This window comes from Amblyomma americanum, chromosome 1, assembly GCF_052857255.1.
Source record: "Amblyomma americanum isolate KBUSLIRL-KWMA chromosome 1, ASM5285725v1, whole genome shotgun sequence".
NCBI lineage: Eukaryota > Metazoa > Arthropoda > Arachnida > Ixodida > Ixodidae > Amblyomma > Amblyomma americanum.
The window spans coordinates 233,860,846-233,878,409 of record NC_135497.1 but is presented as its reverse complement, the minus strand read 5'-3'; the positions used below and the strand labels follow the sequence as shown (position 1 = coordinate 233,878,409).

Genomic DNA, 17,564 nt, shown 5'->3' with positions numbered 1-17,564 from the left:
AGTAAGTCGATATATTAAACCACTTTTGCCAAGGAACGCAAAAGTAGAGGAAAATATCGAAGGTTAAGTTTTGTGTGGTTAAGTGTATCACATTAAAAGTGGAATAATTTGTTTAACTCCGAACATTACGAATTATTCTACTAGGACAAGGAAATGGTGCATCTGTTCATTGCCACCATAACTTACGACAAGTTTGGTCTCGTGGTTAGGATGCGAACACTGTTATTCTTATTGTGGACAGAATTAGCGTGCTTTCTGCCTCACATAATCGACGGCGGAGACCTCGTTTTTCTGCTTTTTGTAGTAGTTCGTTGGGAGACGAACTGGCAAGCAACTTGCACCATGGGTTCCAGTCCAGGCAGACGGTTAGAAACTATTGCAGTCGCCGAGAGAAGAATCTGCAAGGCGGCCTGCACACCGGGGACATAAAGTGTCACCCGCGCAATTTTTTTCTGTTTTTATTACCTACCGATTGAACGACACTAACCCACTTACCCAATCACTCACTCACTGACCCACACACCCACCCACCCGCCCGCCCACTCACTCACTGACCCACCTACCCACTCACCCACTTTTTCGACCTCTAACTCATTCTTACACGCACTCACTCATCCACTTACTCAGCCTCTCACTCACTCGACCTCTCACTCACTCATTCACTATCACACTCACTCACTCACCCACCCACGCACTCACTGGCCCACTCTATCACCCGCACACTCGCTGACTTACCCACTGACCCACTCACTCATTCGCTGATCCACTCACCAACTTGCTCGACCTCTAACTCACTCTCGAGCTCGCTCACTCACTCTCACACTCACTCACCCACTCACTCTCACACTCACTCACTCATTCTCACACTCACTAACCCACTTATGCTACCTCTCACTCACACACCCACTCATTCACTGACTCACTCACTCGCCCACCCACTCACTCATCCACCCACTCACTCGCCCGCACACTCGCCCGCACACTCGCTGACTTACCCACTGACCCACTCACTCGCTGATCCACTCACCAACTTGCTTGACCTCTAACTCACTCTCGCACTCACTCACTCTCACCCACCCACTCACTCTCACACTCACTCACTCATTCTCACACACTCACCCACTTACTCTAAATCTCACCCACTCACTCTACCTCTCACTCACTCATTCACTCTCACATTCACTCACCCACCCACTCACTGACCCACTCACTCACTCGCTGATCCACTCACCAACTTGCTCGACCTCTAACTCACTCTGGCACTCACTCTCACACTCACCCACCCACTCACTCTCGCACTCAGTCACTCACTCACTCACTGACCCACTCACTCACCCGCACACTCGCTTACTTACCCACTGACCATCTCACTAACTCGCTGATCCACTCACCAAGTTGTTCGACCCGTAACTCACTCTCGCACTCACTCACTCACACTCACTCATTCTCACATTCACTCACTCACTCTCACACTCACCCACTCATGCACTCACTTAATCACTCACTCACAAACTCACTGACTGACCGACTGACCCACTCACTCTCACACTCACGCGCGGACTCACCCACTCACTCACTGACCTAATCACTCACTCGCTCTCACACTCAACCACCCACTCACTCACTCTCACACTCACTCATTCCCACACTCACTCACTATCGCACTTACTTACTCTCACACTCACCCACGCAGCCACTCATTCACTGACCTAATCACTCAGTCACTCGCACACTCACTGGCTGACCCACTGACCTGCTCACTCACTCTCACACTCACGCACTCAATCACTCACCCACCCACGCTCTCATACACTGATCCACTCAATAACACACTCACCGATTTACTCGACCTCGAACTCACTCTCACATTCACTCACTCGATCTCACACCCAGTTACTCATTCTCTCTCACACTCGCTCATTCACTCTCTTACCCACTCAATTACCCACTCAACCTCTTACTCAATCTCTCACTCATTTTCACACTCACTGACCCAGTTACTCTACCACTCACTCACTCACTCTTTCTCTCTTATACCCACTTACCCACCAAGTCGCTTACTCGACTCACTCAATCACCCACTTACTCGACCTCTCCATCACTCACTTTCAAGGTGTGGACACCGCTCTCGACGACGGAATGTTGGGTCCTGCTCTCCTGTTTGGCTACATTGAGCGCAATGCGGCAGTGGTCCATTTCGAAGAGCAGACTGGAGTTGCCACGTGCAATTTGCAAATATGATGTTCTGCCAAGACAGGGTGGTACCAAAGTTTCCTTAAACAGTAAATTGGAGTTAGTTATGCTTAAGTGTATTATCTATCGCAGCTGATCTGTCGAGAAACTCGTCGCCCTGTGAACAGTCGTTACATAATCACAACGGGTCTAGTATATTTCAGTTGAATCATTTGACCCGGATACCAAGAATTTTACCAGGCAATTCTAATAATTCCCAACAATCAGGATTACTTATTTGGACCCGCAGTTGCATATTCGCCTGAGACTGCCATCCAGACAGCTTGTGGTTCGCCATGAAATCAATTGCGAGAAGTAGCCTTTGACGGCTGCTAAATTCAGTTATGAGGATGCAAATTTGAAGTTCGCATTATACCTCGGCTTCCAGCAAAATTCTTTTCTGAACTGAAAGTGTTTTGCATGCTCTACCTCGCATACTATGGAGTTGCCTGTTGGTTTGCAGCAGCTCGCTTCACCTGCGACTCCCACCTTTTTCTGCGCGCATGCTGTCCCGAGCAAAGCGAAATTGCCGCTGTTCTTTTCTAGTGTGGGAGAAACACTGAGGAATGCAATAGCTCCTGCCCAGCGAAACTGCCCACTTTCGCCTCGGTTTTGCATGTTTTGAGCGTTTCCTTCTTCCTTCCTTCTCTCGATTAGAGACGCCTCAATACACATAGCATCTTCTTCACAACGCTATCAAACGTCGCATGTTTTGTCCACCAGACCAGAAGAACGTGCGGCGATGACGTAGGCCAGGAAAGGTGTAATCTTCCAGCAGCTGATTGTGCCAAAGGGAGGCAAGGGTTAAAACTTGTCAGGCTACATCAAAATTTGCCGAGAGCTTTCTCGAGAACCTGACGACAAATACGGTTCCTAGTAAGGCAGCCGTGTTATTTAGGCGCTCTCACTGGTAAGCGATTATCTGAAGCTCTCGTCACTGCATTTTGTTGAGTTTATTTGTTTTACCTTTATGCCCCAAAGGCATTTTAAACATTTCCTCCCCCACCACACTTTCTCCGCGTGCGTGACGCCAAGGAAAGGCGCCTTTTTTCCCGAATAGCTTTTTTTCCGTGCTTTTCGTATTGCTTTTAAACAAAGCACTACCTTAGTTAGTTAATTGAGAGTTTTTTGGAGCAAAAGTGACTAAGGCCAAAGAGCGCCAAACCGCTGCTTATTTATATCTAGTTTAAAACTGATGTCATTATGATACGCGGTGCGCAATAAACAAATAAAACGGACTAAAAATCCATTGGAAATGGCTGGAAAAAAGTCATAGGATCAAAATATCATTTCTTAAAATGTGGTATGATCATGGCGGTAAAAAAGGAATGAAATGGAGTCTGAAAGTAGGATACTGACAAGAGCAAGAGGGCGGGGAGTTGCCTCTCACTGTGCATGGCTACGGAGCCTCCTTGTCTGTGGCACCTAGGGTACCCTTTAGATGATGTGGTATGAAAAAAACTATAAGAACTTTAAAATTCCAATGCTATTTAAAAACTCTATAATTTTATCAAATGGTACCATAGGTTAAGCACCTAACAGAAGAGATGGATGGAATGGTACGTGATGTTTGTAAAAGTTAGCAAAATGAGTATGACGATGCGTTTCATACAATGGACAGGTTAAAAGGATGTGAATTAATGAAAGCGGGCAACTGCAGTGCTCGCATTCTGAGGGATCTGCTCATTTGAGTAGATAATTGTGTGTTAAGTGTGTGTGTCCGATTCTTAGTCTTGAGTGTATGACTTCATAAAATATGTTTTTGGGATGGGAATCCTTCCATTCTTTTATGTTTTGCTTTATGAAGTGCAGTTTATTATTTAGTGCATGGTTCCATTCGGCCTGACATTTAGATTTCAGCGCTTGCTTATTTGTTCTTTTATAGTTCTGCCAGGGGATCTTCATTTTGCAGACGTCCCTCCTGGTTGCATTTCCTGCCATGGAGTCTGCGAGCTCGTTTCCAGGAATTCCAACATGGCTTGGAACCCAGAAGAAATGTACGTTGTACCCGCGTATCGCAAGCTGATGCAGTTTTTGCAGGATATACAGTAAAAGAGGGTTTATTGATCTATGTTTCGAGCTAATTGCAGTCATGGCACTTCTGGAGTCTGTATATATTACTGCGTTTTTATTGTGTTGATTATTTATGTCGTCTAGTGCGGTCAATATTCCATATAATTCCGCAGTGTACACACTTGCTTTGGGGTTAAGTACAATAGAACACGTTTGCGCGGCAGCTGCACCAACCCTGTCATGAGTTTTTTAGCCGCCTGTGCATAAAGCTGTAAATTTATTACATTTTTCTACAATTTCAAAAAACTCGCTTTCTATAAATGCCAATGGCACAGGTTTCTTGTCGTACTTGGCTAATGCAAAATCACATTGCACGGACGTTTTCATCCAAGGTGCGACGTTATTTTCATATGGGAAAAGATGCTCTACACGAAGTTTGAGTTCATATGATTCAGCGGTCTGGTCTGTCCTGATTCTTATGGTTGGAATGTATGTTGTTTTATTTCGGGAGAGAGCCGTCTGACATGTATTTTCCAAAATAGGTTTGGAGGGGTGTTCCCGCAATGAAAAAATCTTTAGTGCGTATGTCAGTGTCAAGAACGCTCTTCGCGATTGCAAAGACGATTCGTGGCATTCCACATATAGGCTCTGAATAGGTGACTTTCGGTATGCACCTAGAATAATCCTTAATCCGAAATAATGGACGGGGTCTAGAGCTTTCAGTGTGGATGGTCGGGCTGAAGAATAAACAATGCACCCATAGTCCATCTTTGAGCGTATCAGTGATCGATATAGCCGGAGTAAACAAAGCCTGTCTGCACCCCATGTTTCTGGGACAGAACGTTCAGGATATTTGTAGCCTTCTGAGGGCGGAGCTTCAGCTGTTTGATGTGTGGTCCGAATGTTAGTTTTGAATCGAAGATCAAACCAAGAAACTTTTGTTCAGTTTTCACGGAAATGGTTTTTCCATTGAGATGCAGGGATGGATGTGGAAGTAGACCTCGTTTGCGTGAGAAGCAGACTGAAACAGCTTTTTTCCGGCAAGAACCTGAGTCCATTTTCATCTGCCCACTTTGTGAGGCGATTGACAGTTGTTTGTATTTGCCGTTCGCAGATCGCAAAGTTGCAGGATGCAAAGCTGATTTGCAGATCATCTACGTACAACGAGTATTGCACACTAGGTGGGAAGATTTTAGTTAATGAATTTATTTTTACGGAAAAGAGCGTCACACTAAATACGCTACCTTGGGGGACTCCTTTTTCTTGAACGAACACGTCAGAAAGAGTGTTGCCCAATCTGACTCTTTAAGTACGGAAAGAAAGTCTTCAATACATCGGAGCATTTTTCCACTAATTCCGGTGTTTACGAGGTCCTGGAGGATTCCGTACTTCCAGGTTGTGTCGTATGCTTTTTCTAGATCGATAAATACCGACAGATAATATTGGCCATTTGCGTGAGCCTCCCAGATGTGTGTTTCAAGGCGCACCAATAGGTCTACCGTAGATCGGTGACGTCGGAAACCGCACTGGAATCGATCTATTCGCTTGTTCATTTATAGATTGTAAACTAGCCTCGTATTGACGAGACGTTCAAAGGTTTTTCAGAGACAGTTGGTTAGAGTTATCGGACGATAGGTTTCTGCAAGGCATCGGTCATTCCCCGGCTTGAGTATTGCGATGACTATTGCATTTTTCCATTCGTTAGGCAGTTCACCTTCGTTCCAAATACGGTTAAAAAAGGACAGCAATGGTTCATGTTAAAAAGGAGGGAGATTTTGCAGCATGCTTTAATGAATTCCATCTGAACCAACCGCAGTGGTCTTGCAGTTTGCTAACACGAGCTCGAGTTCATGCAGTGTGAAATCGCACTTGTACTCTTCGCTTGCACTTGAGTGCGGCAGCCTCTTTTTTTCGGCGTTTTCTTTATGTTTCAAAAACTTCTCTGTATATCCTGCAGGACTCGATACATTATAGAAATGTTCTCCCAAGATATCTGCCTGTTCTTTAAGCGATGTACTCCCCGCATCAGTTTTGTTAAGAAGAGGGATCGTAAACGCCCTGTTTTCACCATCCATCTTGCCTATTTTTTTCCCACACTAGTTTATCTTATGTACGACTGTTTACTCCAGAGACGAACTTTTTCCATGACCCGTCCTTTGCTTTCCGCCGAACATAACGCCCTTTCGCTTTTGTTTTTTAAATGCTACGAGATTTGTGATGGTTGGATATCGTTTGAAGATCTGCCATGCTTTCTTTTGTAGTTTCCTCATTTGAAGACAGTCTTCATTCCACGACGGTTTCAGACGTTTTGGAAGATTTCCACTAGAACGGGGGTTGATCTTGAAGCTGCATCGATAATTATATTTGTGATCGCCGCATTTTCTTCGCCTATAGTTATATGTGCGAGACCTTCGTGTGTTATATGGCATATTCTTTAAATACATCCCACTTGGCATGTCCCAGCTTCAACCGAAGAGGCCGAACAAACTACGTTGTGCATGGAGTAGTGGCTTGAAGGAGGATACGAAAATGATCGCTACCAAAAGGGTTTTGCATCACGCTCCACGAATAATCTAGTGATAATCCGGGTGATGCAAGCGACAGGTCTACTGAAGAGTAAGTTCTGTTCGCTGTGCTAAAGTGCGTCGCGTCGCCGTTGTTCAAGATGATACAGTTTGTTGCGTCAAGTAGCTGTTCGATGATTTTCTCATGCATATTTGTCTTATCGCTACCCCATAGTGGGTGATAAGCATTCATGTCTCCAAGGATAAGAAAAAGTTTTGGTAACTGATTGACTAAGTCTAGGAGGTCATTTACCGAAGAAGAACTATTTGGTGGAAGATAAAGGGAGACCACAGTAGTCAGACATTTCAGCTGGGCTCTTACTGCGACATCTTCTAGGGGAGTGTTCAGGTTTAACTCCTTGACTATTACACCGCAGTTCGCGACAATGGCAACACCACCACCAGCGGTGCCAACGCGATCCTTTCGAAACAGTGCGTAGTGTTTGAATAGATTTGTGTGTGTGTTGTTTAACAGTTTCTTTAACGCAAAATAAGTGCGGTCGGTGTTCCTCTAATAATATGCAGATATCGTCATAGTTATGTCTTATGCCACGACAGTTCCATTGCATCAATGAAACAGCCATATTTAATAATGAGGGAGTGTAGTCGCAGGGTAAGTATTGTAACGTGGTGGTGACGTTGAAGAACACAGTAGCAATACTGTGAAAGACAAAACTAACTTTTATTGGGCGAACCTGTGCCCACAAAAGAGGCTACACTTACAGCCCAACGGTAGCGGCGAACTCGGCCGGCGATCGTCGAAAATCTGATCCGCGGGTCAAGCGCGTCGGCTGTTATATAGCAGTCGTCGAATGTTCGAGGCTAATCGTTGGGATCAGCGTGCCTTCCACAAAGTTCTACACCATTCGCGTCAGGCGATGAAATCAGATAACATAAGGCTCGGCTACAACAGACAGCGAATAGAAGCATCGATGACTTGCCAGAAACTTGGGATAGATGCAGGCGCGTCCCGCGCTGTGCGATAACACTTGTTAGACGGCGAAACGTGGTCGCCCGGTAAAGATAAGTGTCGTTACCCCCCTCTTGAAAAGCATCGACCCGATGCTGCAAAGAAACGGAATAAAGAAAAGCACTCGTAGCAAAGAAAACAACAAAAATAAGGAAGTTAGTCAGCTTCTGTAAAAGGGTTTAAGGCGCACCACGTGGACCACTTCAGATCGTGCGCGGCGCCGCTGTGAATGCGAAATGCCGTCTGGCACGACCTCATAGTCCAGTGAGCCAATACGTCGAATGACCTTGTAAGGTCCGAAATAGCGTCGCAATAGTTTCTCACTCAGTCCTCGTTGGCGTATCGGGGTCCATAATCCAAACACGGTCGCCGGGCTGGTACTCAAAGAAGCTTCGTCGCAGGTTGTAGTGTCGGCTGTCGGTACGCTGCTGGTTCTTGATCCGTAGGTGGGCGAGCTGTCGAGCTTCTTCGACGCGCTGGAGATAGGTAGCGACATCAAGATTTTCCTCGTCAGTGACGTGCGGCAGCATGGCGCCGAGCGTCGTCGTCGGGTTCCTGTCGTAAACCAGCTTAAATGGCGTGATCTGTGTTGTTTCTTGCACCGCCGTGTTGTAGGCGAATGTTACGTACGGCAGGACCGCATCCCATGCCTTGTGCTCGACGTCGACGTACATTGCTAGCATGTCGGCGAGGGTCTTGTTCAGGCGCTCCGTGAGACCATTCGTCTGCAGATTGTAGGCAGTTGTCCTCCTGTGACTTGTCTGCCTGTATTGCAGAATGGCTTGCGTGAGCTCTGCTGTAAAATCTGTTCCTCTGTCTGTGATGAGGACTTCTGGAGCACCATGTCGCAGCAGGATGTTCTCGGCGAAAAATTTCGCCACTTCGGCTGCGCTGCCTTTCGGCAGAGCTTTAGTTTCAGCGAAGCGGGTGATATAGAACGTCGCCACGACCATCCACTTATTTCCGGAAGTTGATGCCTGAAACGGTCCCAACAAGTCCATCCCGATCTGCTGAGAAGGTCGGTAAGGAGGCTTGATCGGCTGCAGTAATCCCGCTGGCCTTGTCGGTAGTGTCTTGCGTCGTTGACAGTCTCGGCATGTCTTGATGTAACGGGCGATATCGGCGGTTAGGTGCGGCCAGTAATATCTTTCTTGTAACCTTGATAGCGTCCGGGAGAAACTGTGGTGCCCAGCGGTCGGATCGTCATGTAGGGCGTGCAGTACTTCTGGACGCAGCGCCGACGGAACAACAAGAAGATAGTTGGCGCGGAATGGTGAGAAGTTCTTCACGAGTACGTTGTTTTGAAGCGTGAACAAAGACAATCCACCCTTAAATTCCCTAAAAACAACGTCGGTGTGCCCTTCCAAATAATCGACTAGGGTTTTTAGCTCCGGGTCTCCTCGTTGCTGTTCGGCGAAGTCTTCCGCGCTTATTATTCCAAGGTAGGCGTCGTCATCCTCGTCATCTTGCGGTGGCGGGTCAATGGGGGCGTGTGATAGGCAATCGGCATCTGAGTGTTTTCGTCCGGACTTGTAGGTTACAGTGATGTCGTATTCTTGTAATCTGAGGCTCCACCGTGCCAGCCATCCTGAAGGGTCCTTTAAGTTAGCTAGCCAACACAATGCGTGTTGGTCGCTGACCACTTGGAATGGCCTGCCATATAGGTAAGGGCGAAATTTCGCTGTGGCCCAAACGATGGCGAGGCATTGCTTTTCGGTTGTAGAATAATTGCCTTCCGTTTTTGATAATGACCGGCTAGCGTAAGCTATCACGTGTTCATGCCCATCTTTTCTCTGGACAAGGACGGCACCGAGGCCTAGGCTACTGGCGTCAGTGTGGATTTCGGTATCGGCGTGCTAGTCGAAGTGCGCAAGTACGGGCGGCGACTGCATGCATCGTTTGTGTTCTTGAAATGCGTCGGCCTGCGGCGTTTCCCACTTGAACTTGACATCACATTTAGTTAGCTGTGTCAGCGGCTCAGCGATGCGTGAAAAGTCCTTGACAAATCGCCTGTAGTAGGCACACATGCCAAGAAATCTACGCACTGCCTTCCTGTCGATGGGCTGCGGGAACTGTGCGATGGCAGCTGTCTGCTGCGGGTCAGGGCGGACTCCAGACTTGCTGATGATGTGGCCTAGGAACAGTAGCTCATCGTAAGCGAAGCGGCACTTTTCTGGCTTCAGAGTGAGCCCTGATGACTTGATGGCCTCTAGTACTGTGGCAAGTCGCCTAAGGTGATCGTCGAAATTTGCGGCGAAGACAACGACGTCATCCAAGTAAACGAGACAGGTCTGCCACTTCAATCCTGCTAAAACCGTGTCCATCACGCGCTGGAACGTTGCAGGAGCCGAGAATAGTCCAAATGGCATAACCTTGAGCTCATAGAGGCCGTCTGGGGTGATGAAGACGGTCTTTTCGCGATCTTTTTCGTCGACTTCTATTTGCCAATAGTCAGACTTGAGGTCCATCGGCGACAAGTATTTTGCGTTGCAGAGCCGATCCAATGCGTCGTCTATCCATGGGAGAGGGTATACGTCCTGCTTCGTGATCTTGTTCAGACGACAATAATCGACGCAGAAACGTAGGGTTCCGTCCTTTTTCTTCACCAGGACAACAGGGGATGCCCACGGGCTTTTCGACGGCTGGATGATGTCGTCGCGCAGCATTTCGTCGACTTGTTCTCTCATAGCTTCACGTTCTCGCGGCTAAATTCGGTAAGGCTCTGGCAGAGTTGTCGAGCGCACTCCTCGGTGATTATGCGACGCTTGGTTACTGGTGTTTGTCGAATCCTCGATGACGTCGAAAAGCAGCCTTTGTATCGTCGGAGCAGATTTCTGATCTGCTGTTGCTTAATCGCGGGGAGACTTGGATTAATACCGTAGACTGGTTCGGGAACCATGGTCGTCGGGGTAGGTGCGGCGGAATCCGAGAGGACAAACGCATTACTGGTTTCCAGAATTTCCTCGATGTACGCGATCGTCGTGCCCTTGTTGATGTGCTTGAAATCCTGGCTGAAGTTTGTCAGCAACACTTCAGTTTTCCCTCCATGCAGTCGAGTGATCCCTTTGCGACGCAAGTTTCACGGTCTAGCAGTAGACGTTGGTCGCCTTCAATGACACCTTCTACGTCAACGGGTATTTCGGTCGGCCATTGGGGTTGCCTCGGCCACAATCTTCTTGGTCCTCTTAGGTAGAAGTCCGTGCTCCAGGGACAGCTGTTGAAGACGGCGGCTTGCTCGATTGTCCGGGACTACGTTGGTGTTCTCTTTGCGGTCCGGGCTTGGATCACGGCTTGTCGGGGGCGTCCGGTGCATGAACAAAAAAAAGAAGCACCTACATCATATGTAACGTGGTGGTGAGGTTGAAGAACACAGTAGCAGTACTGTGAAAGACAAAACTAACTTTTATTGGGCGAACCTGTGGCCACAAAAGAGTCTACACTTACAGCACAACGGTAGCGGCGAACACGGTCGGCGATCGTCGAAAATTTGATCCGCGGGTCAAGCGCGTCGGCTGTCATATAGCAGTCGTCGAATGTTCCAGACTAATCGTTGGGACCCGCGTGCCTTCCACGAAGTTCTACACCATTCGCGTCAGGCGATGAAATCAGATAAAATAAGGTTCGGCTACAACAGACAGCGAATAGAAGCATCGATGACTTGCCAGAAACTTCGGATAGATGCAGGTGCGTCCTGCGCTGTGCGATAACACTTGTTAGGCGGCGAAACGTGGTCGCCCGATAAAGATAACTACACGTGTCAGTATGAAGAGGAACACAATTCGTAGTTATAAACTACGCCTTAAAGACTACGTCACGTTCTCACCTGGAGTTGTGATACGGATTTTTCCTTTGCCGCTGCCACCACGGCCGCAAGATGGCGGCGGTCCTTCGGCGGCATATATGCCGGTAGGGTTACTGAGACCTCCATGTCCTCCACAGAAGAGCAGGAGGCTAGTTCAGTGCTGCGATGGCGCGTAGCCTTCGCGTGAAATTTTTTGGGTGCAGTGGCTGCATCAGGCTCCGCTCCAGGAGCAGAGTCTGTTGGGGCAGCCTTTGGCTGCTTTGTGAGTGGGGGAGACAGGTCCAGTTCAGTGTTGCTGTTCTGGGATCCTGTCACCGAGGAGGCCACTGCCGATGACGTCGAGGATGGGCCTCCAGCGGAGATCACATGATCTTCCCGAGAAATCTTCAGGCCTGTGGATTGTGCCACGGCCTTTTGTGGATGGGGTTGGGACCTTGATGTCGACGCTAGGTCCAGCAGCTCGACCTGTGTGCCAACTGAAACTGAACGCGGTTGCGGTCCCCGCTTCACCGGTTTAGCAAAAGTGCCCTTCTCTTGGAAGGTGAATCGCTTTCTAGCCTCTGGGCAAGATATGTTCTCTTTTGTCTTCAAGCTAATTATTTCTTTTTCTCGCTTCCAGATAGGACACGACCTGGAGTACGCGCAATGTGTGCCAGTGCAGTTGATACATTTCGGAGTGCGCTCACATTTCTCTTCGATGTGTTCGTCTTCGCTGCAGGTGACGCATGTAGGCTTGCCTCGGCATGACATCGAGCCATGTCCAAAACGCTGGCATTTGAAACAACGCCTTGGGTTTGGTATATAAGGGCGCACCTTGCAATGTAAGTATGTTGCATGAATGGAGTCTCGTAAAATAGTGGTACTAATAGTTAGGACAAAATGTTTTGTCTTTATTTCTGCATTGTTCTCTCTGATCGTGATCCTGCGGGCGGAAATTGCGCCTTGCTCGGCAAGTTCTTCAATCTCTCCATCAGTACTTTGTAAAAGTTCGTGTTCTGAAATTACTCCTTTGGTATAGTTAAGGCTGCGGTGAGGTGTGACCTGCACATCCAGTTGGCCAAGCTTTTTCATAGTTAGCAGTCTGACGCTTTGGTCTTTAGTCTCGATTTCTACGAGGAGATCTCCTGTTCTTTGTTTCTTCGCTTTGAAGTCTTTTCCAACACAGTTCCTGATATTCTTTGCAATTGCAAAGGCTGATAAATCAGCTACAGGTTCGTCGGTTAGGGAGTGCACAACAAAAAACTTTGGAAAGCTTTCCGTCGACTTTTGGGCACATGCTTCACCTCGGTCCGCCCCCTTTTCAGGGACCGATCAGAAGGGTGTTTTTTGTTAGCCATAAAATGGTGTATGTTGTTCGGCAGCCGCGCTGGTCGCCCACCATGGAGCCCAACATGGGAATGCATTACGCGCACTAACCATACGCGGCCACTATAACTCTATGCATAAGGGCCAAGGTACACCAGTACGCCCAGGGTTAACCCTCGCTGCCCGGAAAGTAAGAAAATAAGGAAGGAGTTAGATGACAGGACAGGCGGGACAGAGAAGATAGGAAAGAAAAGTGTGGAGGGGGACAGGAAATGGCAACTGGCTGATTTCCCCCGAGCGGATCAATCCGGGGGTACCGTCTGTGGGAAGTGGAGGCCAAAGTGGAGTGTTGCATCTGCTGAGGGGCCTCTAAGGTTCAAACACTCGGCGTCTGCTCAACCACGAGGATTGCCTTTTCCCCAGACATGGAAAAGCCACGCACAGCCTAAGCGCGGGTGCTGGGGTACGTGGTGGCGCACCACTCACCAACATCCCCTACAGGGGACGCCCCTGCGGGCGAGCACTACGTGGGAAAAAAGGCTTCTTTCGCTGGCTTTATGCAGCCACATCAGTAAAATACGGCGCGCGTGTTTCTGGGTGGGCATGTCTTAGAGCTTACTTTTTGCCTCTCTTCCCTGCCCTTTCCTTCCTTCTGTTTCTCTCTCTCTCTCTCTTTTGCCTCTTGAACACAGCAGCGGGGATGAGAGGTAGTCTGTCGTGTTAGATCGTCCGTGCTTTTCTGCGCGCTTTTGCGTCAAACGTGGTTTTTTAACTAGCCCAGAACCATGCTCAGAGGTCTATTGCCTTGCCTGACGACCATACAGACTGGCGGCAATCCAGCGTCTCCTGGCAACTGGAGGAGACGGTTCGGTGGAAACGAGAAAGGCGGCCTGTGTTGCTCCGACTCTCGTTTGTTAGCTTAGCTTCCCGGGGATAATTGGATTAAGATGAAGTGGTTATCAGGGGCAAAACCTTTTGAGGTTCCTTTCTGAATAAGTCGCTTTTAATAGATTTCATTGCATCTTTTTAAAAGAAAAATAAACGGTTAAGTTACTCTTGTCGTCGAATGCGGCTACTTAGCAACTCCGAATTAGCAAGGCGCCATCGCATCGCATCATCAGTCTATGAGTAGACAACACCGTCGAGAAGGAAACTCAACCGTCTGCATCGTGTTATGAAACAATCCGCTACAAGAAGCAGTTGAGAAAATATAACAATTCGATTTCAGACATTTCCTCATCTGTGCACCCCAGAGCAGTGTGATGAAGGACCGTTTGGAAGAGAAATTCGCCACTATTCCGTGACATTGTGCACATATGGTGCAGCAATAAAACAATGAGACCCAAGAGAATGCTGGAAAAACGGGTGCTAACTACGCAAGAATAGTTATGTCTGGCACGTATACATCCTACGCGTTGCTGGCGTACCCGAGAATCTTGGGGCCATCTGAATAGTCCTTGCATTCAAAATAACAAAAGCAGTATAACTGCACAGAAGTCGGCGATCCTGATACGTTAAATTCTTCAGTGCAGCCAGTGATTGGGGAACACAGCAGTCCGTCAAAACTTTTCAACTGCCATGTAGTTGGAGCGATTGCATCATGCACACAACGCACTCAGAGTGCCAGAAGTTTATTGCCATGAGCGAAACAACTGTGTACTGCTTATTTCCAGTTCAGTCGCATTATTGCAGTTGCCACGCAACCGCACAGAGCCATGCCAGGCGCACAGCGCGCAGTACACGCGAAGGGCGCGTGGGACCCAACATGCCGCCGTTAAAGGGAGACGGCAGCGCGGGGTGTTACAAAGTGTGTCTGAAAGCGAAGGCGAGCGCACATTTAGGCACCCTGGTGGATTCAAAAAATCAGTAACGGCCCACATTTTGAGAAAATCATTTTATGCCAACCACAAGAGTAGAGATAGATGAAACGTAAAAGGAAACACTGAGCTTCTGCGCAAGAATTCTGTTCTCATATATGCGTTGAAGTAGAAAACGCTTTATGGGTACTATTCGTCCGCAAGAATATTTTTGGCAAGAAGGAAGAGTGAGTTTCTCACTCACGCCTAATGAGTAATCATGGGTTGAACGCTCGCCATGCGCTCTCTTTCATATGGCCGATATCTGTACATGACTGCGATGAATCGGCTGTGGACAGTCCGTTATACGGGCTGCCGTGCCAAGAGCTGTCGAGGCTCCGATCTAGACTTGATACGTTTTTCTCGAAGTGGGGGCGTGCATTTGCACCTTGCCATTTTCGTGCTGGAAAGTGCAACGTATGGTACACGGCGTCTGAATTTTTTTTCTGGAAATTTAAACTGTTGCCAAACTTGTGCGATTATATAACGTATTTGTCGACGAGAATAGGCAGAAGTGATTTTGCTGCCGTGAGTTCTTTCAGGTAACAGAAACAAAAACACACGGTCTCGCTTAAGCTTTTCGTCTAAGTGCCTCTAACCCTTGACAGACATAAAAATCAAGCTAAACCAGGGCTTGTTTTATGAAATCGCAGCCCCCGTTAATTAAGAAGTTAACCATACAAGCTAGAACCGCTTCACAAGCTTTTGCTTATACGATACAGTATTATAACTACAATATATGAAAGCATTAAGCACAAGTGAAGGGAAAAGAAGTGCTCGTTATGACATACATGACGGAAATCAACTGCCACTGAAACCAAGAAGTATTGCAGATATTTATTTTTATTAATGTGTAGTTTTTCATCAATAGAAGATGAAATCGTAGGTCATGACGTTAGAATAATTTCGGACTAAGACACGTGCAACTCATGGGGAAAGGTTTGTGCTTAAGTTGCGCTTTCTGCTTCCACCCACTAACGGCTTTGATAGGTTTGACCAAGAACCAGCCTTTCGTGCATTAAGACGAGAACAGGTATGCTTCCCGAGTTGAAGCGTTGCACATAAAAAAAAATTAAGCTTGAGGACCAGTGCGGAAACTTCCCTGAGGCTTTTCCCGCGATGAAATCTGAAGTTTAGTCACTTGCTCATTAAATTGACGATTTTAATGACCTCGAACAGCCATTAAAAATTAACGCAAACATCAAATTTTCTCCAGCTGTAGCTCTCATGAATTTATGCTGGAACTGGTTTCAGGAGAATGGTGAGTATGATGAATTGGGCTAAACACTGTGCAGAGTGCACCAAGAAAAATAAAGAGGTGTGCAAAGCTGATTAAACAAAAACACCGTGTTGTACCGGCATCGCGACCAGCGCACTAGAGAGATACTGGAGGCATATTTCATCGAAAAGAAAAAAGATGTCTGTGTCAGTACTCCCTCGGTCGCGTTATATGATAGTGAGATAGGTATTAAATGCCTCTTGATGTACCACCTTTTTCGTTTCATCTGTGACGAAGTGCATTCGGGTTTTTGAACTTTGGAGGTGACAGTGCCCTCGCCGCTATCTGTGTAATTCGTACCTATCGCACCTATGTCGTTTTTCTGTATATGTATATATTTTTGCGTTCCTTCTTAATAAGACTTAGTTGCGAGACAGCCCTTGTTTTGTCCCCTTTCTGTGTCCTTCTTCCATTCTCGCTGAGTTTTGCCAAAATAGAACCAGTTTGACCGATGTACCTAGGCCTATTTTTTCATATAAACAATTGAAAATTCGAATTTGGTGGTAGCTGAAGTGATAAAAAGCGCCCAACTAAGATCGTTGAAGAAAGATCCGCTGGCCTAAAAAATCGCTCATTAACTTCTCACTAACTTTGCCTTTCTTTTATTCGAGAAGTGTGCCATGAGGCATAAGTTGGAAAAAAAAGGAGAGGGGGAAGGAATGCACGAGACTGAATGTGCACTTTCCTGTTTCACCTTTCTGTTTGTTTTTTTCAGCAGATGCACATTGCGATTTTCTGCCTTCGGGGTTTAGTTATGCAGAACATGTCAGTTGACATTTATATGGGTACACCTTTTGTTTGCTACGGAACATTTGCGTTAAACTGCTTTGTAACTGCAGACTGCACTCTTCCACGGCATGATTGAGTGCAGTGAAGAAATAGGAAACAGAATACTAGGAGGAAAAAAGGGAAAACAAACAAAAAACAAACAAAAAAACAACAGTTTCCATCTTTAAGTAAAAAGCTCACCATTTGAATTTAGTTAACCAACTCACTATAGTCGAATACAACTTAAGTCTGCATTGAAGCGCTGCCCACTATCAGGACCGCCACACAAAATTCCACCACGACGGAAATGTCGTCCGTTGTTAAAACGTTTCTTGTTGCCTGAACAAAAAGCTAATCAGGAGAAAAAAAAATTATAAGCTCGACAATTTTGATACCTAGATTGTTTAATAAGTCAAGCATTAAAAATCTGGTTTCGTTTCCTTTTGCGATTGGCTACCGGAACCGGAGTAATGCAGGATGCCGCGGGCCGTGGCGCAGCGTTACCATTTGATGTTGTTTTAAGTTGTATCCTATTATTGTGAACATTATTCTACAGTTTTCAACGTCCGCCAACAGTGGTATTTCTAAGCTGAAAAAGCAATCTTTTTACCTCAAAAAGCTATTTTAAGCAAGTCAGCGACATACGCGCCCGGCGCTGCGCCGCGCGATTCCGGTTTCGTCTGGGTGCGGCCCCAGAAATCCTTGCGCTGCGGCAGCGATGATAATAGCGGTTTCTAAAATATAAAAATCGATATGCATATTCATGACGGGCTAC

At 47.1% G+C, this 17,564-nt stretch overlaps 1 long non-coding RNA gene across 1 annotated transcript in view; it reads left to right on the top strand.

Annotated features, from left to right (window-relative positions):
* The window catches only part of LOC144095700 (uncharacterized), a 301,198-nt gene that overhangs the window by 4,737 nt on the left and 278,897 nt on the right, over positions 1 to 17,564 (top strand). Inside the window, exons 2-3 of the long non-coding RNA XR_013306747.1 lie at positions 4,118 to 4,229; positions 12,300 to 12,402. This is a non-coding gene — a long non-coding RNA (uncharacterized LOC144095700). The remainder of the gene's footprint in view (positions 1 to 4,117; positions 4,230 to 12,299; positions 12,403 to 17,564) is intronic.